The sequence below is a fragment of the Oryctolagus cuniculus genome, chromosome 2 (genome assembly GCF_964237555.1).
Source record: "Oryctolagus cuniculus chromosome 2, mOryCun1.1, whole genome shotgun sequence".
Taxonomy (NCBI): domain Eukaryota; kingdom Metazoa; phylum Chordata; class Mammalia; order Lagomorpha; family Leporidae; genus Oryctolagus; species Oryctolagus cuniculus.
This window is the reverse complement of record NC_091433.1, coordinates 55,232,388-55,257,756: the sequence shown is the minus strand read 5'-3', so window position 1 is coordinate 55,257,756 and position 25,369 is coordinate 55,232,388. Positions and strand designations below refer to the sequence as shown.

Sequence of the window (25,369 nt, the reverse complement as noted above, 5' to 3'; positions counted from 1 at the left end):
AGAAAGGAGCTGAATAGGAAATAAAACATCTGGGACACCAATGGGCACTCATGGGATGCCAGTATTGCAGATGGCAGCTTTATCCGAGGAAAGACAACACTGCCCCCTGCAATAGTTTCTATAATCATTGGGTGGGCTGTGCCTTAAAGGTGTTTGCAATTCAAAGGCAACCTTTGGATTTTTTGTGGGTGCTCACTATGTGTTGGGGTATAGGCTAAGATATTTAATGAATTCCCTTGATTAACCCTCACAGCAACCCTATATCATCCATAAGTAAGGTTTGAAGAAATAGCCGGGGACAGCACTGTGGCATGGTGGTTAAGGTGTCCACCTGAGGTGCATTCGGATGTGTTCTAGCTGCTCCATTTCTGATCCCACTTCCTGCTAATGACCTAGGAAAAGCAGTGGAAGATCACCCAGGTGCTTGGGCCCCTGCTATTCATGTGGGAGACCTGGAGGAAGCTCCTGGCTCCTACCTTCAGTCTGGTAGTTGCAGCTAACTGAGGAATGAACCACCAAATGGAAGATCTTTCCCTCCCTCTTTTTTTTTTTTTTAAATAAAAGAAAAGAAACAGGTCAACATAGGCTAACTTTGCAGGAACTTGGAGTTTCTGTGTAGTACAGCTGGGACTGGACCTCTGTCTTCTGATTTTATAGCCTCTGTGCTCTTCCTCACTACACTGTTTCTGTTTTCATGTTTTGGGGGGTGAGGAGAAATAACTCTACATATGAGTATGAAACTGTTAGAGAATACCTTTATGTACACCACACAAACCTATAAAAATACGCATTATCAACATAAGTTACGTGACAATTCTGAAACTTTTTGAAACAAATGATATTTATAAATAGCAGCACAGGCACTAAATGTTGATGTATATTTTAAAATATGTGTAAACAGGGGCCAACACTATGGTGCAGCAGGTTAAGACACCTCTTGTGATGCAGGAATCCCATATCAAAGTGCTGGTTTAAGTCCTTGTTGCTTTGTTTTCTATCAGCTTCCTGCCAATGTGCCTGGAAAGGCAGTGAAATTACACCCCTGTCAGTCCAGTCTCCTGAATTCAGATTTGTGGGCTGTTACTAGGTCTAGGGCTGGCACTGTGGTGTAGCAGGCAAAGTCACTGAAACCAGCATTCTATATTGGGCTCAGTTCTTGTCCTGACTGCTCCACTTCTGATTCAGCTCCCTGCTAATGGCTTGGGTAAGCAGCGGAGGATGGCTTAAGTGCTTGGGCCCCTGCCACCCAGGTGGAAAACCTGGAAGAAGCTCCTGGCTCCTGGCTTCAGCCTGGCACAGCCCTGGCTGTTGCAGCATTTGGGGAGTGAACCAGCTGACAGATGATCTCTTTTTCTGTGTCTCTCCCTTTCTCTGTAACTCCAACTTTCAAATTAATAAATCTTTTCTTTAAAAAAAAAAACAACATGTTATTAGGTCTAATTATTTCAGTTTAGGAATATTTTTGAAGGTACAGACTCTATGTAGATGGAAAGATTATAAGATTACAAGAAGAGAGGTTTGTTTTTCCTGCTAGGAAAGTGAGCAGAATTCAGAAAATAACAAGGATACTCATGTTATTTTTATTTTGTAAGAAATATCCTAGAATCAGATGTGCCTTCCTTTATTCCTTTCTCCAATAGCCTAATCTTTTCCCCTTTTCCACCCATAGCACTTTGGAGTGGAATTCAACTGTACCTGGAAGCCTCCAGGATTGTAACATTTATTGGGTACAGTTCCCCAGTGAACACATTACCACTGTGCACCTTTGCTTCTGTGGGGCTTGCTTAAAAGCTACCAGAAATTCTGAATCCTATTCAGTCTGAACTCAAAGTAGAAAGATCCCAAATTATACACACATTCTCATTTGACTGCATAAAACATAAGACCAAAGTTCATCAAATTTTATGTTGCTCAGAATGAATGTCAAAGCTGGAATTATCACAGGTATAGTGATATAGATACTGGGAAAAATAAGGCATAAATTAATTTTTTAAATTATAAGTTATTTGTTGGAAACACAATAATCTTGTTTTCTTTTTTTCACTTATTTTTATTTAAAAAATTTGGGGTTTTTGGCTTTTATTATTTTTAAAGGAATTTATTAATACATTAGGTTCTCAGGGTCACAGTAAATGCATGATAATTATAATTGCTATAACACAATTCTCATCAATTCTCAGATTAATATGATACTAATACAAAGAGAATAGATTTAGTGTAGCTCAGATACAATTCTATGAACATAATGACACTCCCTTCCTCCCTCCTATTCCCTCCTTCCTTCTTCCCTGTTAATTTTTAATTTTTGAGATAACACTAATTGTAATTATAGTAAAATGCTTACTGCTCCAGTAAGAGAAAAGTTCAATATATAAAAAAGTAAAAAGATGGTCGGCACTGCGGCTCACTAGGCTAATCCTCTGCCTGCAGCGCCGGCACACCGGGTTCTAGTCCCGGTTGGGATGCCGGGTTCTGTCCCGGTTGCGCCTCTTCCAGTCCAGCTCTCTGCTGTGGCCAGGGAGTGCAGTGGAGGATGGCCCAAGTGCTTGGGCCCTGCACCCACATAGAGAGACCAGGAAGAAGCACCTGGCTCCTGGCTTCCGATCGGCGCAGCACGCTGGCCTTAGCGGCCATTTGGGCGGTGAACCAATGGAAGGAAGACCTTTCTCTCTGTCTCTCTTTCACTAACTCTGCCTGTCAAAAAATAAATAAATAAATAAAAATATAAAAAGACTGTAATTCATTGGGAATATAAGCAAGGGCAAGGGCTATAAACAATAATCAAATGAAAAGATGTCTATTTCTGTCATATGTAGTAAATTTTAAAATAATCTCTGATCACTAAAACTATAGTAGTATATCACTCTTTTTTTTTGTTATCCCCCCCCCCATAACTTTCCTCCCACCCGCCACCCTCCCATCTCCCAGTATATCATTCTTAATCATTGGTTTGATAAAGATGTAAAACAAAGTTTGACAAAGTTATATTTGCAGCAACACTGATACATACATAGATTTATTTCTTCTGTTTTTTGATTTTCTTTTTAAATTTTAGCTCCCACATATGAGGAAGAATATGCAGTACTTACTTTTCTGTGTCCAACTTATGTCACTTAACATGATGTCCTCCAATTGCATCCATTTTGATGCAAATGGAAGAATTTCAATCTTTTTATAATAATATTTTAATGATTTTATTAAAAAATCCATGCAGCATATTTTAGGTTAATTTGAAGCATGGCAAATTTAAATAAACCCTCTTTACCTTTACTCATGTTTCTACCAAGCATCAAATAAACTAATATCTCCTATCTCAGTTGGTGTGAATGGTATGTATTCATTTATATTTGCTATGAATCTTTAAAAGTTTTAATTTCATTATATTAGTTGTTTGAAAAGAAAGAGAAATATCTCATCTGCTGGTTTACTCTCAAATGCTTACAGCAAACAGGGCTGGGCCCAGCCAAAGCCAGGAACCCGAAACTATCTGCTCTTCATTGGTGGGAAGCTAGAGTCAGAAAATGCAGCTGAGAATAGAGCTCAGGCACTCTGATCTGGGATGAGTACATCTTACTTGTTAGGTCAAACACCTGCTCCTATATTTTAAAATTATTTGTGTCTTTATACTTAAAGTGGTTATTCTGTGGGCAACATATATTTGCATCTTGATATTAAATTGGTTAAGTTAGAACACTTTTAATATGATTATTCATGTGGTGAGGTTTAAATGTATCATCTTCCTCTGTGTTTTCAATTATTTCCAGCTATTATTTTTTTCTCCCTTGTTCTTTATTCTTTTTGATTAGCTGAGTATATTCTGTGATTATATTTAATATCCTTTTATAATTATTTAATAAATGTTTTGTTATTTTAGTGGTTGCTTTGTTATTGTAATGGTTTATAGCATACATCATTATTTTGTCACAGTTGTCCTGCAAATGATATTATACCTCTGCACATATCTTATGAAAATCTATTCATAATTTGCTCATATTTCTTTTTTTCCACCTTTGTACTTTGTTATCATACATTTTGCTTTTATATATGTTATAAATCCTAAATTATGCTGTTAAGATTTTTAAGTAGTCATCTTTCAAAAGGACTCAAGTAAGATTTTATCATGAAAACTTTTTATATATATATGAAATTATATTATGTGCACCATTTCTACATTTTGTTGGATTTAAGTGGCTCTGAAGAAAATATAATATTACAGTATATCTTGAACAACTGAGTTTGTTGATTGAAACTCCTAACCCACCACACAAAGAATTAACTGCTGTGAATTGTTGTACTGAAGTCAAAATGAGTGTATTCCACATATGATAAAGATTAAAATTTTTAATGTATCATTGTTTTCCCCAGAGGAAATAAAGAACAGGTTATTATTTTTAACATGCTCTTCTACTGTCTCCTTACCATTTTAAATAAGTAATAATTTCTTGAAATTCTCCTCATTGGTCCTATATTCCACAATTTCTCATTTGTTTATGATCATATTCATCGGTTTCTTTGAAAAAATGCTTGCTACTTTTGTTCCCCTGGTAGTGTTAGCATACTGTTGACTATTGTAATGTGGTTCTGTGTCTGTCTAACTTTTAACATATTTATGGGCTGTATGAATATTGCTCATAATATCACAAATCAGGCTTTGTGCTTTTCTATTAAAAACACTTGTCATGCCTTTTAAATTAATGTGACTGTGAAGCAAAACTTTATGCCTTTTAAAAGTAATGTCACCATGAAACACTATGTTACTACTGAAGATTCTTTATTCTTCATGTCATAGAAATATGTGACTCATCTGCATACTTAATGGAAATCAATTTCTTATTTTATATTAAGCTTACTGAAGTAGGTAACAAATTCAATTTCCTTTTTATATTTGGTAGACCAGTTTCTTTTCTATAGCAATTTTTGTAATTTAAACTTTGCTGAATTTTAAGTTAATGAAGCCCAGTGTAAAAGTGCATTAAACACATTCTTATTTGATACCAGTGAAAAACTCTTTATGGTCTCATCTGTAAATTCATTTTTTTAAAATGCATAGTGGAGTATCTTCTCTAAACCAATGTGTGGTGCTTCATGCTTGGAGCTTCATCCTGTGATTCCCATGGCTTTCTAAGGAGTTGTCGATCTTTCTAATATTCTCTATTTCACGCATTTACTCTTTATCTCATATGAATACTTTCTTTCATATATGAATACTTTCCCCAGGATATTTCTGGCCTACTTCCAACTTTTTCAGGCCAAGGGTATTACTTCAAATTTTAATACATCTTGTGTAATCCTTAGGGCCTTAGGCTCAGAATAACAAAAACCATGACATTATAGTCTAAGGTAAATATCATAAAAGAAATTTATTTAAAAAATCTAATGATAATTCAAGCTAAGAAATAGTAATATAAAGGAGATCATCAATTAGGCCTCTGAGAAAATAATTTGGCTCTCAATTTTTATTCATTTCAGTGGCTACAGTGAGAATGCTGAATATGTGAGTGCTACGTGAATTTGATCAGATATGAAATGGCACAATTTCCGTGAGGATTCAGTCAATCCAAGTCAGTCAACATAAAGATGACCCACATGTTTTTTATTATATAAACAGAAATTTTCAGTTGGCTTGTGGCTCAGAGAGAGAGATCCCATTCATTCATTTACCCTACCAAAGCCTGCAACAGCCAGGGCTGGGCCAGGGGCTGGAGGCAGAAGCCAGAAATTTAATCTAGGTCTCCTACATTGGTGGCAGGGACCCCAAGACTTCAGCCATTACCTACTGCCTCCTAGGGTACACACTAACTTTGAAGCTGGAAGCTGAGAAATGAACCCAGGCACTCCAGTAATGGAGGCAGGCATCACAATCAGTATGCTAAATGTCTGTTCCCCAAAATAAAATTAAATAATCCAATTTGGGCAAGTGATATTTCAGAAGAAACTGCAATTTTTAAAACATTTTTGTTCTTTTAACTATTAAATCATGACAAAATAAATTTATTTTTATACTTTTTAAGAATTAGCATTTTTGTATTTTTTACTCTGCAAGGAGGTGGTCAACTAGGGGCAATGAGTGAAGTAATTCCAAGATTGAAACAAAGAGTGAAAATTTGTTTCCAATCAGAAGCTAACTACCTCCAATTTCATTCCCCTTGGGCCAATGACTGCATATGGTAGAAAAAGCTTGGATAACATGAAAACTGAAAGAACTGTATAAGTGAAGAAGATAAATACTGAGAGCCTAGACCTATGCCTAGACCTAGCAGTACTGGGTGACTGACTGGTACCTTGCTCTTTGCTACGTGCACTCTGATGAGGTGTTGTTATTAGACATATGACTGGTCTATGACTTAGCATCATTCACTTCATACTTCTTTCACTAGGCCACACCAGATGCTGGGACTTTTTTTTTTTTTTTCCAAATATAAATAAGTGGCAGCAGCAGTAGCATAGCAAAAATATCAACAAGTAGATTTTCAGCTTTTATTTTTGAGAGGTAATAGTTAATTGGACAATAGTCTTTGAGGGTTTTTAAAAAATTATTTATTAAGTAGAGGATGAATTCCAAGAGTAACAGTATTAATAAGATAGGGATCTCAGATTGGCTACATTTGAACACTAAATGAAATGTGAAAAAATGGCAAGTGATGACAACAATGGTCCCAGATAATCATGGCTTCTTGTAGTCATGCTCCTGAGTGGGACACTTCCACATTGGTTTGCCTGGTTGGGTGACTTGGATTAGACAACATCAACAAATGTACAGGCAGAGGCCTTATGTGGCAGGGCTTGCACTCTGTCTTACTGCTTCTGGAAGCTTGTTACCCTGTGTAAAATCTAGCCAAGCTGGTTGTAGACAGAAGAAATCAGCATCAGCCACCAGGTATCCAAGTAGCTCATTCAATCCTGAGTAAGACATGGGATGACTACTGGTACCTGACTGACCATAGGCACAGGGACACCAGCTTTCCTAGTTTGCTTGAGACTGATGAGTCTCCTGGGGAGGTAGACTAAATTTTAGTGGTAAATTGGGAAACTTCCATGCAAAAACAAGTTGAGTTGCCGAACATTCATTTAGTTGATTCTTGTCTATTTTTGACCCTGAGAATTGTGAGCCAACAAAATAACTGCTGTTTTAAGCCACTGGGTTCTGGAAGGGTTTGCTACATAACCCTAGATGGCAGATAACAGAACTCATTTTGAGTCTGATACTCTCAAAGGAGGATGTATTAGCAATTTCATTATGATACAAGTAAATCCTTGAAGGAAACAGGATTTTGGTTAGTTTCTTAATTTCTAAGGTCCATTTGACATAACTTATTTTACTTATTTTAATTTTTAAAAAAGTTGTCTCCACTCGTATTCTATTGTACTCATATTCTACGGTATATTGTAAATGTGTAACTAATTGAAGTTCAGAGCTGCCCCAAATGATAGTGAAAGCCTCTCTTTAAAAAGATAAGAAAAGTTTTCTAATTTTCTAATGTTAGTGTTTAGAGAAGACTTAGTAGAAAAGGTATAGGGCCAACTAGTTATCCAAAAGCAGGTGGCAGAATTATGACTTTTCAGCTTTTTAGATAAAATCAAGAGGAAAGCAATTATAAATCATGGTACAAATTTTCACAATTTTGCACCATGATTTATAATTTTGTTTTCATCACACACATAAATACATATAATACTATGATATGGTTTAGAAGGTTTTATAAATTGAATATGCTTTTTGCTGCTTACTTCATATTTATAATAATAGACTTCTCTATGAAAGGATATAGAGTTGATGGAAGAAGAAATCTCATTTATATTAGTGCAAATTACATAGGGCATTAAACCAAGTTATAGCTATAAATATAGTGTGACAGCCTTGCTTTGATGTCTCAACTAAATTATTGGTTCTGAAGTTGCTTAGAAGGCTGCTGCCTCCATATCTGCAGTGGTTGGCAATGATTTTAATGTGAGATGAACTAGAAAACTCTGAATGTCAAAAGGTTATATCAACAATGCTTTAGTGGGTACAATATGAGAATGGAGAAAATGCACTAAATACTTTTTCAGTCTTACTTTTGTTATTTGATTAAGATACTGTCTCTAAGCTATTCTTATGTGACTTAAAATGGTGTGTGTGTGTGTGTGTGTGTGTGTGTGGTGTTTGATGAATGTGCACATGGAGGACCTAACATGAATGGAGACTGGATAGACTGGTTCCAAAATGCCTCTCCTAATTCTGCAGTGAGTGGATGGATGGATCCACCTGTGTGAATAGTGATCCGATTTCTCAGTAATCTTGCTAGGCCACACACTGGGGCCATCCACATTCCTTTCCCCCAAATGGCAGAACATTATCTGGTCTCTCCTGATTAAAGCTTTTGGGGATGTACAAAGTATAAATATGTTGACTTGTTTTCTTAAGTCACTTCTTGGTCATTTTTCTCTGAGCAAATCAAGAGATTGGAAACTTAGCTCAAAGTATAGTTTTAGATTTCATTCTATACCCCCAAATAATGCTTTTATTCCAATTATCCTATAATTTTTATTGGTTTCATTCATTTCTGCTTTCTATGGCTTCATGTTATGTATCAGGATAATGATCTGATTAATTCTTTCCTTATGTAATCTAAAAAGTGAACTCTTTGTGCCTGAGGGGACAAATGATTTTACATTAGCACTAATATTCAGATTACTATCTCTGACTGGATTCGCATGGTAACAGGGTAACCTCCTGCCCACTAGGTTTTTTTAGGTTCCTGGAAATGCCCAGGGATTTTAACTTTGTACTTAGAAACAAGTTTACACATGCTTTTCTACCCCAATCCCTGAAGTCATTTGCTATTGTTGCCAGCCTTCTCCCTGTGAAAGCAGCTCGGCTTGCCATGGTTATGGTCTGCTAGCCAATCTCTTTTGAGTGTGACCTCCTCAGGAGGGTTTCCCAGGAACCTATGCCTGGTACCATGTATCTTGTCCTGTATTTGTGCTCCGAAGTCACAGTGTTCATGCTCAGAGATTCACAAAGTCTTTCAACAACACTACTCTTTCAGCTTCTAAAAAATTAATCTTGTCCTCCAAAGGGGCCACCACCTAGTTCCTCAAGCCATCAGGGGGCAGAGGCCAATCCATCACCTTGAGATTCTCCTTATTGTTTCTTGCTCCTCTCTGTTTCCCAAACTCTTCCCTAATTCTTTATCTTAAAAAAAAATTGCCAACTCTATACATGCTGATACCTGTAAGAGATGCCCAGATAATTCCAGCCCACCAATATAGTCAATCTCCAAATTCTAATTTAGGATTCACAAAGGCACTTTCCATCTCTTGCATAAAGCACAGACCAGAATTCACAGCATTGTTAAGATAGGGAACTGCAAAAGTCCCCTGTGTCCCACTTCATTTGTCTTCAAATATGACCTTCATCCCTTCCTAAATTCTGTATTTGGACATGGAGGGATCTGTTAGATCCTTACACAAGTGCTGATGAGTGTACACACCTTGGTCCTAGCTCTGCATCTTGTTTCTATTCTTTTTTAAATATTTATTTATTTTGAAAGTCAAAATTACCTAAAGAGAGATAGAGAGGGAGAGAGGAAGGTAGAGGGTGAGGGAGAGAGGGAGGGAGAGAGGGGGGAGGGGGAGGAACAGAGGGAGGGAGAGAGGTGGAGGGAGAGAGGTAGGGGGAGGGGGGAGAGAGAGACAGAGACAGAGACCTTCCATCTGCTGGCAATAACCGCTGCACCACAATGTCTGCCCCTTGTCTTTTATTCTTGTCTCTGAGGTTTTACATTTCCTCATTCTCTCCATCCAGCATTGGAAGAGTCCTTCCTCCATTTCTCTCCTCCTCTCTAGTCCAGGCTCTTATCACTACCACAAAAACTGACATCAAAAGGAACACAGCAATGATTTGAAATGACAGAGCAAGTCACTTTATCCATTAGTAATTGAAGACTATTCAGAGCTAAAAATTCCCAGTGCAGAGTGGGGAGTCTCTCTTCTGGATACAAATATAACTTTTCATTCACGGGATAAATGCTGGTTATTAAAATCTAAGCTTGGATGAAACTGTAGGAAAGCTTGTTTTATGCTTCATTTATTTAATAAACATTTGACAGTTTCTTCACATGAAAACAGTACCCCTTCATCTTAGTAAGGAATACAAAAATATGCTTTTTCTCTTCAGCACTGATTGCAGCTCAATGGCAATTTTTGTCTCATTTCCTAGCATTCTATATCATGATAGAATTTACTGAATGTGGCATGGATTTTTAATGCCTCTTACCAATCCTTTGATTTTTAATGAATCCATTTGTACATATACACTCTGCTTAATTATAGTAATTCCTTAAAAACATAGCAGAACAAAAGAAAACTGGGCCTGCGGGAAAGAGTTATTATGTAAAAAGCCTATAACTGTGAGTGTGTATTTCAAATTTTTTCAGTCAAAATAAACTTAGTTTTAATTCTGTCTCCCATGAACTTTTTGAAGCACCCTTGTATAATCTATTTTGAAAAGCTAGATAAAAGCATCATGGTGTATAATCCTCTAGGTCAAAGCTGTCCACAAGGAAGTTTCACCTGTCCACATATGGCAGGAAAAAAAAAAAGCACACTCATTGCACTCTATTTCTCTATCTCTCTCATATTCTGGTGGCTTTCAAATATGCTCACAAATCCTTAAAGCCTCTTTTCTTTGAAAATTGGAGTCTATGTCCCTACTATTGAATCTGAGTGGAAGTCTGGCTGTTCTGTACCACAGAATACAACAGAAGTGGCTCCCTGAGACTTCCAGGGTGGTTTAGAAAAAGTCATGCAACCTTTGGTTTGTCAGAATATTTGACCATGGAGCTCTTGGTTACTACATGAGAACACAGTATCCTTTAAAGCCACCAGATGGGGGAGGTACAGAATGTGAGGGTCTTTGTTAACATATCAAGGGGCATGAATTTTATTTGTTGGAACTTTTGCATCACAGTGACTGATGGATGCAGGAGAGTTTTCTTGCAAAAATCCATGTCCACACAAAATTCTATGTGAAGATTCAAGGAGATTATAACTATTCCTGGAAGCCCAAACCAAGAAAGTTTATAAATCTCGGGTTAATAATCTCTGTAGGGGCCCGCACTGTGGCATAGCAGGTAAAGCCACCGCCTGCAGTGCTGGCATCACATATGGGTGCTGGTTTGAGTCCTGGCTACTCCAATTCTGATCCAGTTCTTTGCTATGCCTGGGAAAGCAGTGGAAGATGGCCCAAGTTCTTTGGCCCCTTCACCCATGTGGGAGACCCTGAAGAAGCTCCTGGCTCCTGATCATTGCAGCCAACTGGGGAGTGAATCTGCAGATGGAAGACTCTTTCTCTCTCTGTCTCTGCCTCTCCTTCTCTCCCTGTGTAACTCTTTCAAATAAATAAATAAATCTTTAAAAAATTAATCTCAACAGACAATAAGTAACTGGATAATGCTGAAGAATTTAAATAAGGACAATACTATGTTCAGATTTTTTGTTTTTCATAGAGTGCTGTAGTATACAGTATGGTAGTATAGAGGAAAGAGTTGAGGGTGACAACACCAGGGCAGAGGGCTCAGTTATCAGGTGGAGGCAGAAGGTAAGAAGGGATGAATCATTTGTGCTAATGTTGTGGAAACAAAAATTGATGGGATAGGCCTGCGCTGTGGCTCACTTGGCTAATCCTTTGCCTGTGGCGCCGGCACCCCAGGTTCTAGTCCCGGTTGGGGTACCAGATTCTATCCCGGTTCCTCCTCTTCCAGGCCAGGTCTCTGCTGTGGCCCGGGAAGGCAGTGGAGCATGGCCCAAGTGCTTGGGCCCTGCACCCACATGGAAGACCAGGAGGAAGCACCTGGTTCCTGGCTTTGGATCGGCGCAGTGCGCCAGCCGCAGCGGCCATTTGGAGGGTGAACCAACAGAAGGAAGACCTTTCTCTCTGTCTCTTTCTCTAACTCTGCTTGTCAAAAAAAAAAAAAAAAAAAAGGGTGGGATAAAGGTTTGAGAGGTAACATTGGCTCAGTGACTGATGTGCATAGGGGAAGCAGGAAAGCAGGAAGGGAGGGAAGACTGCAGGTAGTTAAGTTGTCCAATAAAAGACAATAACATGAAGGACAAGTTATTTGAATGGATATTTCTGCATTTTTCCTCATTTAAGGTTTTACTACATTGTAGGAAATCCTGCATTTTTAGGGGAAGGTATTTACATCAAGGTTCAAGTATGTCAGTTTAGAAATCTTAAGATATATAATATTTAAAATAATTGTGATGTGCAGAAGATAATTAGAATAAGCATTCATTAATTTGTACTACCTTAAGGGAAGCCCAGTCAAAAATCATCAAAATCACAAATGTAGGATTTTTTTTTCACTCATATTCTTACCCTAAAAATAGCCTGAAAAAACTGTTTTTTCCCCCCACTATCACATAATTACTTCCAATTTCTGCCCTGCAAATTAGCATGGAAGGTCCATGTAATCAAACTCTATTTAACTTCCTATGACCACTATTGACAAAAATCAGTTATTACGGTGGAAATGAATCTCAGAATCTCTGTTTCCTTTTATTTAGAAAATACTGAACTTTACTAGTTTCTCCTAGCTGACCATTGTGTCATTGGCTTTGAGGGGTGATTTTTGAGCATCACTTCCCAAGTTTTACAAAATACACATACACACACACACATACACAGGCCTACACTTACACACACTGAGTGACACTGGCATTGGAGAATAGAGACTCTACTCTCCACTTTGCTGAGCTAGACAGTGTGAACGGGAGGGTCTAAATCTTATCACATTTCCCTCACTGACAAACTATGAAAAAGGAAAGAAGGAAAAGTGACTCAGTACCATCATGTCTAGAGGACTTTCCTGCCAGGTCCACTGCCTGCTTGGGAGGAACAGGATATTAGAGGGTGCGCAAACCTCTTCCCATCAGGGCACATCTCTATCTATCACCATGGAGTTTCTTCAACTAGGTGCATAGATATTCAACTCTCCTGGCAGCCAGTTTTAATGTTCAGGAATCTGGAGAGGGTTGGATAATGGGCATCATTAGAATAGAGAGGGATAAAAACGAGGAGTCAGGAGTTGTTTTAGAAATCCTGGCTGTGATCCTGGTACCAGAAGAAACTGAAGAATTGCTGGAAGAAACTTCATGAGGAGAGGGGAAACCTTTCTCCAATACTCCCCTTCTTTCTTTTTCTTTTTCTTTCTTTTTTTTTCATATTTTTAGTTGTAGTCTCCTACCTCTGTGAGCGTGTTTCTGGGCCTGAACAAAACATGCTTGGAAATTATTTTTAAAGAATATCCAAACTTGGGGCTGGCACTGTGGTGTAGCCGCCACCTGCAGTGCCAGCATCCCATATGGGCACAGGTTCGAGACCTGGCTGCTCCACTTCTGATCCAGTTCTCTGCTATGGCCTGGGAAAGCAGTGGAGGATGGCCCAAGGCCGTGGGCCCCTGCACCTGCATGGGAGACCTGGAAGAAGCTCCTGGCTTTGGATCAGTGGAGCTCTGGCCGTTGCAGCCAATTGGGAGGTAAACCAGCGGATGGAAGACACTCTCTCTCTCTGCCTCTCCTTCTCTGTGTAATTCTTTCACATAAATAAATAAATAAATAAATAAAACCTTTTAAAAATATCCAAGCTTAATGCAAATATATTAAAACACACTCAGTTGTCCTTTTGTGTTTTGCAATTTTTTTGAGCATTAAATTCCTTTCTTTTTGAAAGTTTTATTTTATTTTTTAATTGAGGTGATAGATTTGTAATTTGCTTTTATTGGGTCCAGAAAATACTGTACATATTTCCACCTGAGTGGGTATTTTTTCTTTTTGTAATTTTGGTCACACTTCTCTAATAGCCCTGAAATGAATTTATCCAGGTACCTGTAACCAGGTTAAAGATTCATCATCAGTAAAACAGCTGTCTTTGTTGTAGGCTTGTCTGAGATGTTTAGATGGGTATCTCTAAAACCAGAGCAGGACCTGCTTTGTTCTACAGCTCCTGTTGTCCTGTGACTTGTTCTGTTGCAGCTAAAATTTTTGAGGAGCAAAGCATTTCATTTTATATCAAAGCTATAAAACTATTCCTCATAAAAGGGACCAAAGAATGAAACTCACACAGGCCCAGGGCCAAAGTGAAAGAATATTACTTGAAATTGTTTGGTACTATAAAATATGGAAGAAATGGATTCTTTGTTCTGATATAATAAAAAGAAGACTATAAAGTTTTAAATCCACCTGTAACAAAAATATGTACAATTACAGCAGGAAAGGTACAATGTAGAAATTGGTTCAAATAGTAGGAACTTTTTGGTTGCTTGAGTTTTTATGCTTCTTAAATCCTGGAGACATTGGGATTTCTGTCCTTTTTTAGACATCTGATGATGGTGATGACAGGAAAGATCACCTGGACCATCATACTTCAGAAAAAATACCAGGTTGTGTGCACTGGGGGAAGGGAAAGGAACGAGGAAATGAAAGAGGAAATGAAGAACAATGCAGTTGGTTAGTGGGTCTGCTTGGATGAGCCCTTCCAGAGTCTAAGAAGAGGTGATCAACACTTTGTGAATGCATTATTGCCTGGTTCATTATTGATTAGTTTGTGTTCTAGAGTGGAGGGTAGAGTCACAGGAACCAAACAGAATGAGAATGGAGGAAGGATTTGTTCCCAGAGGAATCAGGATGTGCCTACCAGAAGACGGTAAAAAGATACTGGTTGGGGCACAAACAAACATACATTATAGGGCCTTTGCTCACAAATAATTGCAACGTAGCCACCACTGGAAATAAATGCACACTGCATTGAGAGTAAGCAGTAAGGACTGAGCACAGACTAGCACATCAAGCATAGACATGAGAACCAAACTATGAAGATTCAAGCCTCTTCTTTATAGTATACCTTGGGAAAAAATTACTTATTCTCCATGACTTAGTTTCCTTGATTGTAAAATGAGACTAATAATAATATGTAACACCCATTTTGTCATAATATTAGTTTATGCAGAGAACCAAGACTTATGCCTGGCTCATAATGAGCTCTCCAGCAACACTGTTGCCATTATGTTAACAGTTTGTGGAGGATCTGAAGATAGATAAGAGTTACTTACAGCCAGAGAACTAGTCCATGTGAAATCACTTTTTTCCTCTACATGATTACAAAAGCTGGATTTTTAGCATCCTGTAACTTTATATTTGTTTTTGTGGGGAGTATTTTACATAGACAACTTTTGTTTATTTAAGGGAATAAACATCACCAGATTTAACAAACTAGGCATAGTTTGTCTGAATTTGTCACTCACCAGCAGTCCAACCTGGACTAATAATGCTTACTTCCTTCCTTCTTCCCAGTCTGGGTCCTGTCCTTCTCAGAGCAATGCCTTCAACACGGACTTAAGCCAGGGTGTGGGTGGGGGGTTATTTTACACACTAGTGATATGTAATTTATTTATTTATTTCACTAAAATGTTCACCTTATTCTTTATGTTTTGGCCTAACAGAATTCTTAAATATCAGACTGAAAATTATTCAAAACATTATACATGTATATCAAGGCAAGTCATCCAAATACAATGTAATTCTTTAGATCAAATTTTACATATTTTCTGTGATGAGATGAATCCCTGGTCTTACGTCTTCCAATAACCCCAGTTCATTTTAGCAGATCTGAATTTATTCCATTCCATACCCTTCTACTCCACTCCATTCTATTCATTCATCAAATTTATAGCATGCTGAAAGGTATAGTGGAAATTAAAAGCTACAAGAGAAGTTTGACATATAGTTTTAAAGGTGGAATTTGGCTAGCAAATAGTAGGACTGTTGAAAAGTATATCTAGTAGGTAGTCTTACTATTTAGTAGCTCTGGGTAACTGGCTGTTCTAGGATCCCCACAAAAATGAAAATCCATATAACCTAACCACATTCTCTTGCATGCTTTCAGTTATCTATAGATATTATCTATTGATTACTTATAATGCCTAATAGAATGTAAATAGTTTTATAATGTATTATTTAGGGAATAATTATAATAAAAAAGGTCTGAACACATTTAGTACAGTTATTTTTTAGAATACTTTCAATCTATGGATGGATGAATTCATGGATGCAGAAACCACAGATAGGGACAGCTGACTGCCCTTCCAAGTTAGCTCTTCAACGGTCTCTAGAAGTATGCTAAAACAGTCACATGACTTTGGTCCTAGACTTTTCTGGTACTCCACTCAGACTCCTTTTTTCTGCTCTAACACCCCTTCGCCAGGCCCTGCTCTTGTTCTGAGAACAGCTCACAGCTGTCTCACCTTTGCACAACTGCCTTTGTCTGAAGGCAGCTGCCTGACTCAGAAAAGCCTGGGAGCTCATTCTGTGCTAACCTATGGGGTGGCCACTGAAGCTGGTGAAGGCTGTCCAGTTTTTTCCTTGGTGGGTCAGCTCTGCATGCAATTTATGCTCCAGACTCCTCTGGTTCAGGCTCTATACCCTTCTTGGCGCCATCTGTTATTTTTTTTTTTTTAATCCTGTCCCTCCTTTTCCCTTTTATTTCTTCCCTGAAGCACAGTATCTCAAGACATCTAATGCCTCTTAATCCTTGCCTCAATATTCCAGAAAGCTCCACCTAAGTTAATTTCTTTACTGTTTGTTTATTCTAGGGATTTACATCAGGAAACATTGACTTACATTAGTCATCATTTTAAATTTATCTCCTGAGAGATTTTGTTATTTTAAACTTACTAGTGGCCAGAAAGTATTTGCACTAGAATTCTTCTCTCCTCTTGATTGAAAATAATTTCTTATCCACATTTGCTTTTAAAGATAGCTCTATGGGGGGCTGGCACTGTGGCATAGTCAATAAAACTGCCTCATGCAGTGCTGGTATCCTATGAGTGCCGGTTCGAGTCCCTGCTCCTGTACCTCATATCCAGCTCCACGCTAATGTGCCTGGGAAAGTAGTGGAAGATGACCCAAGTCCTTGGGGCCCTGCATCCATGTGGGATACATAGAAGAAGCTCCAGGCTCCTGGCTTCGGATTGGAGCAGCTCCGGTGACTGCAGCCAATTGGAGAGTGTACCAGCAGATGGGATATCCCTCTCTCTTTCTCTCCCTCTGTAACTCTGCGTTTCAAATAAATAAAATAAATCTTAAAAAAAATAGCTCTATGTCTTGCAGCACAGCATACCACCAGATGCACAGAAGAAATCATTGACTGCTATTTTGAAGCATGTCCAGCACTTAATATTGGCATGGTTAGAGGAATGCACAAGGTATACTTCCGCATTAACAGGTTGTCATGTAGCATGTCTGCTTGATCGGTTATGGAGTGCTCAGAGGCAACGTCCGGAAAAAAATGTAGAAGAACTGTGTTCCTTACTGCCTTGTTAACAGCCCTCAGGATCCATGATTCAAAAAGGAAAGGGGCCAGTGCCATGGCGCACTAGGTTAATCCTCCGCCTGCAGCGCTGGCATCCCATATGGGCGCTGGCTTGAGTCCTGGCTGCTCCATTTCCAATCCAGCTCTCTGCTATGGCCAGGGAAAGCAGTGGAAGATGGCTCAAGTCCTTGGGCCCCTGTACCTGCATGGGAGACCCGGAAGAAGTTCCTGGCTCCTGGCTTCGGATTGGTGCAGCTCCGGCTGTTGCGGCCATATGAGGAATGAACCAGCAGATGGAAGATCTCTCTCTCTCTGCCTCTCCTCTCTCTCTGTGTAACTCTGACTCTCAAATAAATAAATAAAATCTTTTTTAAAAAAGAAAGCAAAAACAGTCCCACAACTTAACTTTTTTATTTTTATTTTTTTTAAAGATTTATTTGAAAGTCAGAGTTACACAGAGAGAGGACAGGCAGTGAGAGAGAGAGAGAGAGAGAGAGAGAGAGGTCTTCCATCCAATGGATGGTTCATTCCCCAATTAGCCACATGGACTGGTGCTGCAGCGATCCAAAGCCAGGAGCCAGGAGCTTCTTCCGGGTGTCCCACAAGGGTGCAGGGGCCCAAGGACTTGAGCCATCTTATGCTGTCCTAGGCCATAGCAGAGAGCTGGATTACAAGTGGAGCAGCCGGGTCTCCAACCGGCACCCATATGGGATGCCAGCACTTCAGACCAGGGCGTTAACCCACTACACCACAGTGCCAGCCCTAGTCCCACAATTTTAGAGCTTTGTAATACTCCACAAGTGGCCAAGCCTTCTATACATGATTTTATCTGATGCTTAGACTAGTGATGAAATACAAAGTGTTGTTGTTTTTGGACCTGGGTTCTGTGAAAGCTCAGTCCCAGGTGCCTCAGCTAGAAGGTACAGAGATAGGCTCCCAGGCAGGCTGGGTGGTTCACAGCTGGGTGCCCCTTTTATAGTCTATCAGGGAAAGAATGAGATTAATTTATATTTCTATTTGCCTGAGTAATTCTTGGTATTTAAAAAGCTCCCAAGAATCCATTGTTTTGAAGCAGCCTATACCTTAAAAGCAGCTTTTTCTACTCTTAAAAGGCAGAAAGTTAATGTTGACTTCCTAGATTCTTTATTCCTAGGAGATTTTTATGTCATATGTTTATATCCCTTTCCAAATATTAGAATCTTTTACTCTTCTTAGCTTATGAAGGTACTGAGAGCATGAAGTATATAAAAGAATCTGAGTGCTTTGACTTGCTTGGAGGCAGGGTCTCCATTTAGGTTAGGAGGGGGAAGGTGGCTGTTAGTTCCAAGAGCCTGTGATTATTGTAGACGTTGCTATAGACTTATCTGGATTTGGATCACTGATCTATTTATTCATCCCTTCAGGGATTGTAAATTGCAGTCACCAAGTCACCACTGGCTTCTAAATATTCAGTCTGGGCTATAAATAGAACAGAAAACTACTGGTTTCTCATTCTACACACTGCTATGTTCTGATAATACAAAGAAAAAAAAAACAGCCCAAAGTACCCTTTCCTGGTCCTTATAATGGGATGCTTGTCAGCACCCCTCAGGGGCACTCAATATACAGAGTATGTGCAGCTCCCCTTGATTTTGTCTCTATGCCAATTCCTGTTAAGTACTGGTTACCCTTAACTGTGCATTTCAGATGCTATTACTCTGCTGTTACTCCTAGGGAATGCTTCAGATAACAATATTCTGAGGGTATGATTTTCTCCATGTGTGGTCATAATATTCTCTGTTCTCTGGAGCTGAAAAGAAAAAAGTCATTCATTTTGCTGAATGTCATGTGTCACAGGTATATCTGTCTGTACTACAAAGATAAGGAAACCTAGTTATGGGATAAAGCCTGATCTCTCCTAGGGGAATTAAGTTTTGCTCTTGTCCTTAGTCATGAAGGAGATGAGGTCCTCAGAAGACATTGTGTACCTTCCTCTTCTATGCCCCGACACAATGAATAGATGATATGGACCAAAAAATATATGGATGAATCAACAAAACCACTAAAAGAATTGTTTGCTCTGTTGCTGTTTGGGAAGCTCATTTCCCTTTTGTCAGTTTGCTCACTGTTGCCATGTCCCTGATAGCTTGATGAGCTAAGATGGGAAGTTCTCTTCTTTTAGAGACGTCTCAGCTCTATGAGATTTGCTGTCTTTAGGTACATTATGATGTCCTCTAAAACCCATGAAATCAGGCTCAGCAAACACTTATTTAGTGTCCACTAAACTGAGTCAGAAACTGCTCATATCAAAGCACAGAGTAGTCACTATAGCCTACAATACAGGAGGCAGACCCATTCCTTACAATATAGCTGTAAGTGGAGAGATGTTATACCCTGTTTGTCCTGCATGCTCCTAGTCTATGCCTATTGCACAGGTTAGTTATTAATAATACCTTTTATTCCATTCCTTCCAGATAACTATCTCTGCTCATTAAAGGCAGAATGAGGGGCCCATTTTACATTTTCCTGTGAAGGTTGCACACAGCCCTGTCATAGTATTTGCTTTCCCATCTTAGTGTATATACTCTTTGAGGATGCACTATGTATTCTCATCTGAAATAGGACCGACACATAGAAAGAAAGCATTGTTTGCTTGGAATGAATAGATTCAAAGTACAAGCCATAACCTAGATGGGAGTATCATAAGAAAAAGTGGTCCAGAGAAAGAAACTCCTTTGAAACACCTGAAAGATGAGTAAGAGTTGGTCAGGAAAAGAGGAACACAAAACAGGGTATTTCAGACAGAGCAGCAGCATTTTCAGAGCAGGAGGTATAAGGAAACAGTACCCATGGCAGCTGAAATGGCAGCCTCATAGGGGCCTGGCCAGAAATGAAGCTTGGAGGTGGTGAATACAGGTTACTTAAGAGGGGGGTTTCTGGGTACATGTGGGATTTGGGAGTGATAATAATAACTATCATTGTTCAAACATCTAAGTACATGCTGACTTGCCATATTTCAATTTATCCTCACAATTCCCTATGAGTTAAGTATGGTTGCTATCTCCAATTAACAGAAGAGAACATTCAAATTAGAGAGAGAGTTTAAGTGATCTTAATATGGTTGTGTGGATTTGAACCAAGAGTGTGACACCAAAACCTAGTATTTTCTCCTTTACCTCTCTCTCTTTCCCGTCTTTAATATCTCTTGTACATCATAACTCACATATGCCATCCAGAAGTTAATGAGAATTCTGTAAGGGGCTTAATGCTAGAAATTGAGAAGAAAGATTTCTCTTTGAAGAAGCTATGCTGGCATAAGTTTGGGAATGAGAGTGTATCCCAGATGGAAAAACTATGAAGCTGTTCCCAGCATCTATTTGGAAGAATAAGAACTGATTCAAGGAATAGGTAATCAGGAATGGGAAGAGAGAATGAATTCAAGAGATGTTGAGCATATCACATCAACAGCATTTGAAAGGGAGGTTGAGAAGTTGGGGTTCACTTTATAGCTTTATGTCTGGAAATCAGGTTGATAGAGGTGCAAGTTCCTGAAACTGGTACCAGGCATGGAAACAAGTGAAATGATGATTTCTGTTTGGGGCATCTTTGGTTTGAGTTGTCAGTGCAATACCCAGGGAATTTATTAAATAGGTAGTAGAATATGTAAACCTAGTAATTCAGGGGGAAAACCTGAGATAGTTGTATAGATGTAGAAGACATCAACATGAAATCATAAAATGACCCAGGATACAGATGGAGTAGGAAGAAGGCCTATGACATGAAGGAGTCTGAGAAGGAGAGAGAGAGGATAAAAATCAGGTACAATCAGGTCCCAGAGGCCAAGAGAGGAGAGAGACTGGGAGGAGGTGATGAAGAATGGAGATGAAAGATTCAGAGAAACTGACATAATCTAGCCTCTACAAATAGAAAAAATAATCTGGTGCTCACACAAAAGGGCTAATATATATCTTACAATACAAATTTAAATTGGTATTTAAAGATGTCAGAATAGTCATTGTTCAGCTCATTTTTCAAAAATAATAGTATCTAACCACTAACATGTCCCTCCATTTAAATTTGGTATTCCTATGCATTCAGAGATTTTGCTTTTGGGAGACAGAAAGACTTTCACCAAAAATTCTGCAAATGTCATTCAAACCAGATGTCACATATGACTCCACGGAGTGAGATTCTGAGTGTTATCAGAAATGCAGTCTTGTAGGGCTGCAAGGGGAGTTTCTGAGCAAATAGCGTTTATCTTGATGTCATAACCCCAGTTCGTTTGGATCAAATAGTGCTGTGTTGACATTTTTATGGAATGGGTCACCAGATCCAGATGAAGAAAAATTGAAGTTATGGTGCCCTAGTGTACCAACACTTTCTCTATGAGAGCACTTTTGTCCTTGTCCTTGATATAGATATTTGAAACACTCAAGTCTAATGAATTTTCTGCTCTGTCTGGAAATGTTCCCTTGGTAGCACATGGCAAACTTGAGAAAATATTGTAAAGGTTATCAAAGGTTAATAGTTTCTCAACTTTATTATTTTTCTCTAGGAAGATAACAAAACCCAAATCTTTTTTGGGCAAGGAGATCCAATAATGAAACTTTAGTTACAACAGTGACATATATAGGTATAGTCCCACTGACAATTTGCCTTTATCTATGAATATATATATACACACGTGTGTGTATATATATATATATAGAGAGAGAGAGAGAGAGAGAGAGAGAGCAAGAGAGCACTTCCATCTGCTATAGCACTGCAATGGCTGAGACTGGGCAGAGGCTAAAGCCGTAAGCTGAGAAGTCCCTCCAGGTCTCCCACAGGGTGACAGAAACACAATTACTTGAGCCATCACTGCTGCCTCCCAGGGTTTGCTTTAGTAGAAAGCTGGAATCAAAAGTTGGAGTCAGGAATTGAAACCAGGTACTCCAACGTGGGATATGACTATCTTAGCTGCTAGGCTAAACACCTGTCCCTGAAATATTTTTAGTAAGGGGCATATGAACAAATACAGTTAAAATGGAAATAAGATATCAAAGATCATGTAAAGGAAGAAAGCAAATAAGTGCTCCATAAAACTGACCTAATTTATGTTGATGTGCTTTGAGATTACATGTGGCTTTGAGATTTCTAATAAAGTAAATCTTCTTTTAAGTTATCCGATTATTGATCAATATTTTTCTGTTATCTCTTAAGTAGTCCTGTGAAGTAAACAGATGACTATACATATATCAAAGATGAAGAAACTAAAGTAGAGAGAACATGGCTTTTTGAAAGGAAACAGCTCACTGTAGTAGAAACAGAATGGGCCCATATTATTTCCTAGATGAGCTAAGACAGGACACAGAACATTGAAAGAATGCTCTTGGTTGGGTTACTGTGCACTTTTAGGAGGGGATAAAGAACAGATGAAAGGATGAGGGATCTAAGAAGAAAGCATATGGGAGGATGTATAGGCCAAGAAGGAGAGCTTGTCAGTAGGCCTGAACAAAAGCTCAAAGGTTCAGTGAGTTGGCATGCCATGAGGCTCACTTTTCCATGTAATTGCTGTTTCACCTGTTTTCCTAATATAATTTGAACAACAGTGATCTCATCATAGTTAACTATGGTAGTCTTATTCATGTATTTATCATCTGTAGGTGGAACTATCCAGAAAGCAAGTCTGCTGGGTAGATGCCTTGCAATGGCCGCAAGTGACAGAAACCACAACAAAAGCTAAACCAAGAGTAATTCACACATAGTGAAGCTCGCCCAAGTGCAGGCATATTCTACAGATGAAAGAGGAAATTTTTATTTCTCTCACCAATTTCTCCCAAAGTCTCCCAGTACATTCTAGTAGATTTTAGAATATTTACTCTACTGAATGAAGTTTTTAAGTATTAGTTTCTATGTCCTATTAATCATTCAGAAGAAAATTGTCTCCATTTGGTATGACTAAAGAAAATAACATTGAAATTTCTCTTCTGCAAGCTAAACACAATGCTTTGAGCTATAGACAGCCTTTTTGAGATTATAAATATTTTTTTTAATTTCATTATTTTTTTCTTTTCTTTTTTTACTATTATTTAATGAATATAAATTTCCAAAGTACAGAATATTGATTACAATGGCTCCCCCCCCATAACGTCCCTCCAACCCGCAACCCTCCCCTTATCCACTCCCTCTCCCCTTCCATTCACATCAAGATTCATTTTCGATTCTCTTTATATACAGAAGATCAGTTTAGCATACATTAAGTAAAGATTTCAACAGTTTGCTCCCACACAGAAACATAAAGTGAAAAATACTGTTTGAGTACTAGTTATAGCATTATATCTCAATGTATAGCACACTAAGGACAAAGATCCTACATGAGGAATAAGTGCACAGTGACTCCTGTTGTTGACTTAACAAATTGACACTCTTGTTTATGGCATCAGTAATCACCCTAGGCTCTTGTCATGAGCTGCCAAGGCTATGGAAGCCCCCTGAGTTCACTGACTGATAATTTTTAGACAAGGCCATGGTCAAAGTGGAAGTTCTCTCCTCCCTTCAGAGAAAGGTACCTCCTTCTTTGATGACCCATTCTTTCCATTGGGATCTCACTCGTGGAGATCTTTCATTTAGGTTTTTTTTTTTTTTTTTTTTTTCCCCCAGAGCGTCTTGGCTTTCCATGCCTGAAATACTCTCATGGGCATTTCAGCCGGATCTGCATGCCTTAAGCGCTGATTATGAGGCCAGAGTGCTGTTAGGGCATTTGCCATTCTATGGGTCTGCTGTGTATCTCACTTCCCATGTTGGACCATTCTCTCCCTTTTTGATTCTATAAGCTAGTATTTGCAGACATTATTCTTGTTTATGTGATCCCTTTGGTTCTTAGTCCTATCATTATGATCAATTGTGAACAGAAATTGATCACTGGGACTAGTGAGATGGCATTGGTACATGCCACCTCGATGGGATTGAATTGGAATCCCCTGGTATGTTTCTAACTCTACTGTTTGAGGTAAGTCAGCTTGAGCATGTCCCGAATTGCACATCTCTTCCCTCTCTTATTCCCACTCTTATATTTAACAGTGATCACTTTTCAGTTAAGTTTCAGCACTTAAGAATTGTGTATTGATTACAGTATTCAACCAAAAGTATTAAGTAGAACAAACAAAAAAAAAATACTAAGAGGGATAACATATTAAGCTGCTCATTAACAGTCAGGGTGAGGGCTGATCAAGTCACCGTTTCTCCTAGTGTTGATTTCACTTTAACAGGTTTCCTTTTTGGTGCTCAGTTAGTTGTCACCTATCTAGGAGAACAAGTGGTATTTGTCCCTTTGGGATTGGCTTATTTCACTCAACATAATGTTTTCCAAATTCCTAACAGGGATCACTTTTCAGTTAAAATTTAAACACCTAAGAATAATTGTGTGTTAATTACAGAGTTCAACCAATGGTACTAGAACAAAAACAAAATACTAAAATGGATAAAGAATTACATTGTACATCAACCGTCAGGACAAGAGCTGATCAAGTCACTGTTTCTCATAGTGTCCATTTCACTTCAACAAGTTTCCCCTTTGGTGCTCAGTTAGTTGTCGCCAATCAGGGAGAACATATGATATTTGTCCCTTTGGGACTGGCTTAATTCACTCAGCATGATGTTTTCCAAATTCCTCCATCTTGTTGCAAATGACTGGGTTTCATTGTTTTTGACTGCTGTATAGTATTCTATAGAGTACATGATTATAAATATTGTTGATGGACAGACTAACAGGACTAGTTAAAATGATCAGGAGAAGATTATTTCCAAGTCACTAATTACTGCTGAAAACAATGCAAAATTCATATTTAAAATGCACTAATGGTTGGTACAATATCACTGATCCAAGCCTCATTGATGTGATTTAACACTATATCTTATTCAAAATTTTTGATATCAGTTACTTTTTAAACTTTTATTTAATAAATATAAATTTCCAAAGTACAACTTTTGGATTATAGCAGCTTTTTCCCCCCATAACCTGTACCCTCCCACCCGCAACCCATCCCCCACTCCCTCTCC

At 38.6% G+C, this 25,369-nt stretch overlaps 1 protein-coding gene across 1 annotated transcript in view; it reads right to left on the bottom strand.

Moving 5' to 3' along the window:
- Window positions 1–25,369, bottom strand: part of GALNTL6 (polypeptide N-acetylgalactosaminyltransferase like 6) — a 1,232,148-nt gene that overhangs the window by 133,521 nt on the left and 1,073,258 nt on the right. The gene's annotated exons all lie outside the window — the stretch shown is intronic.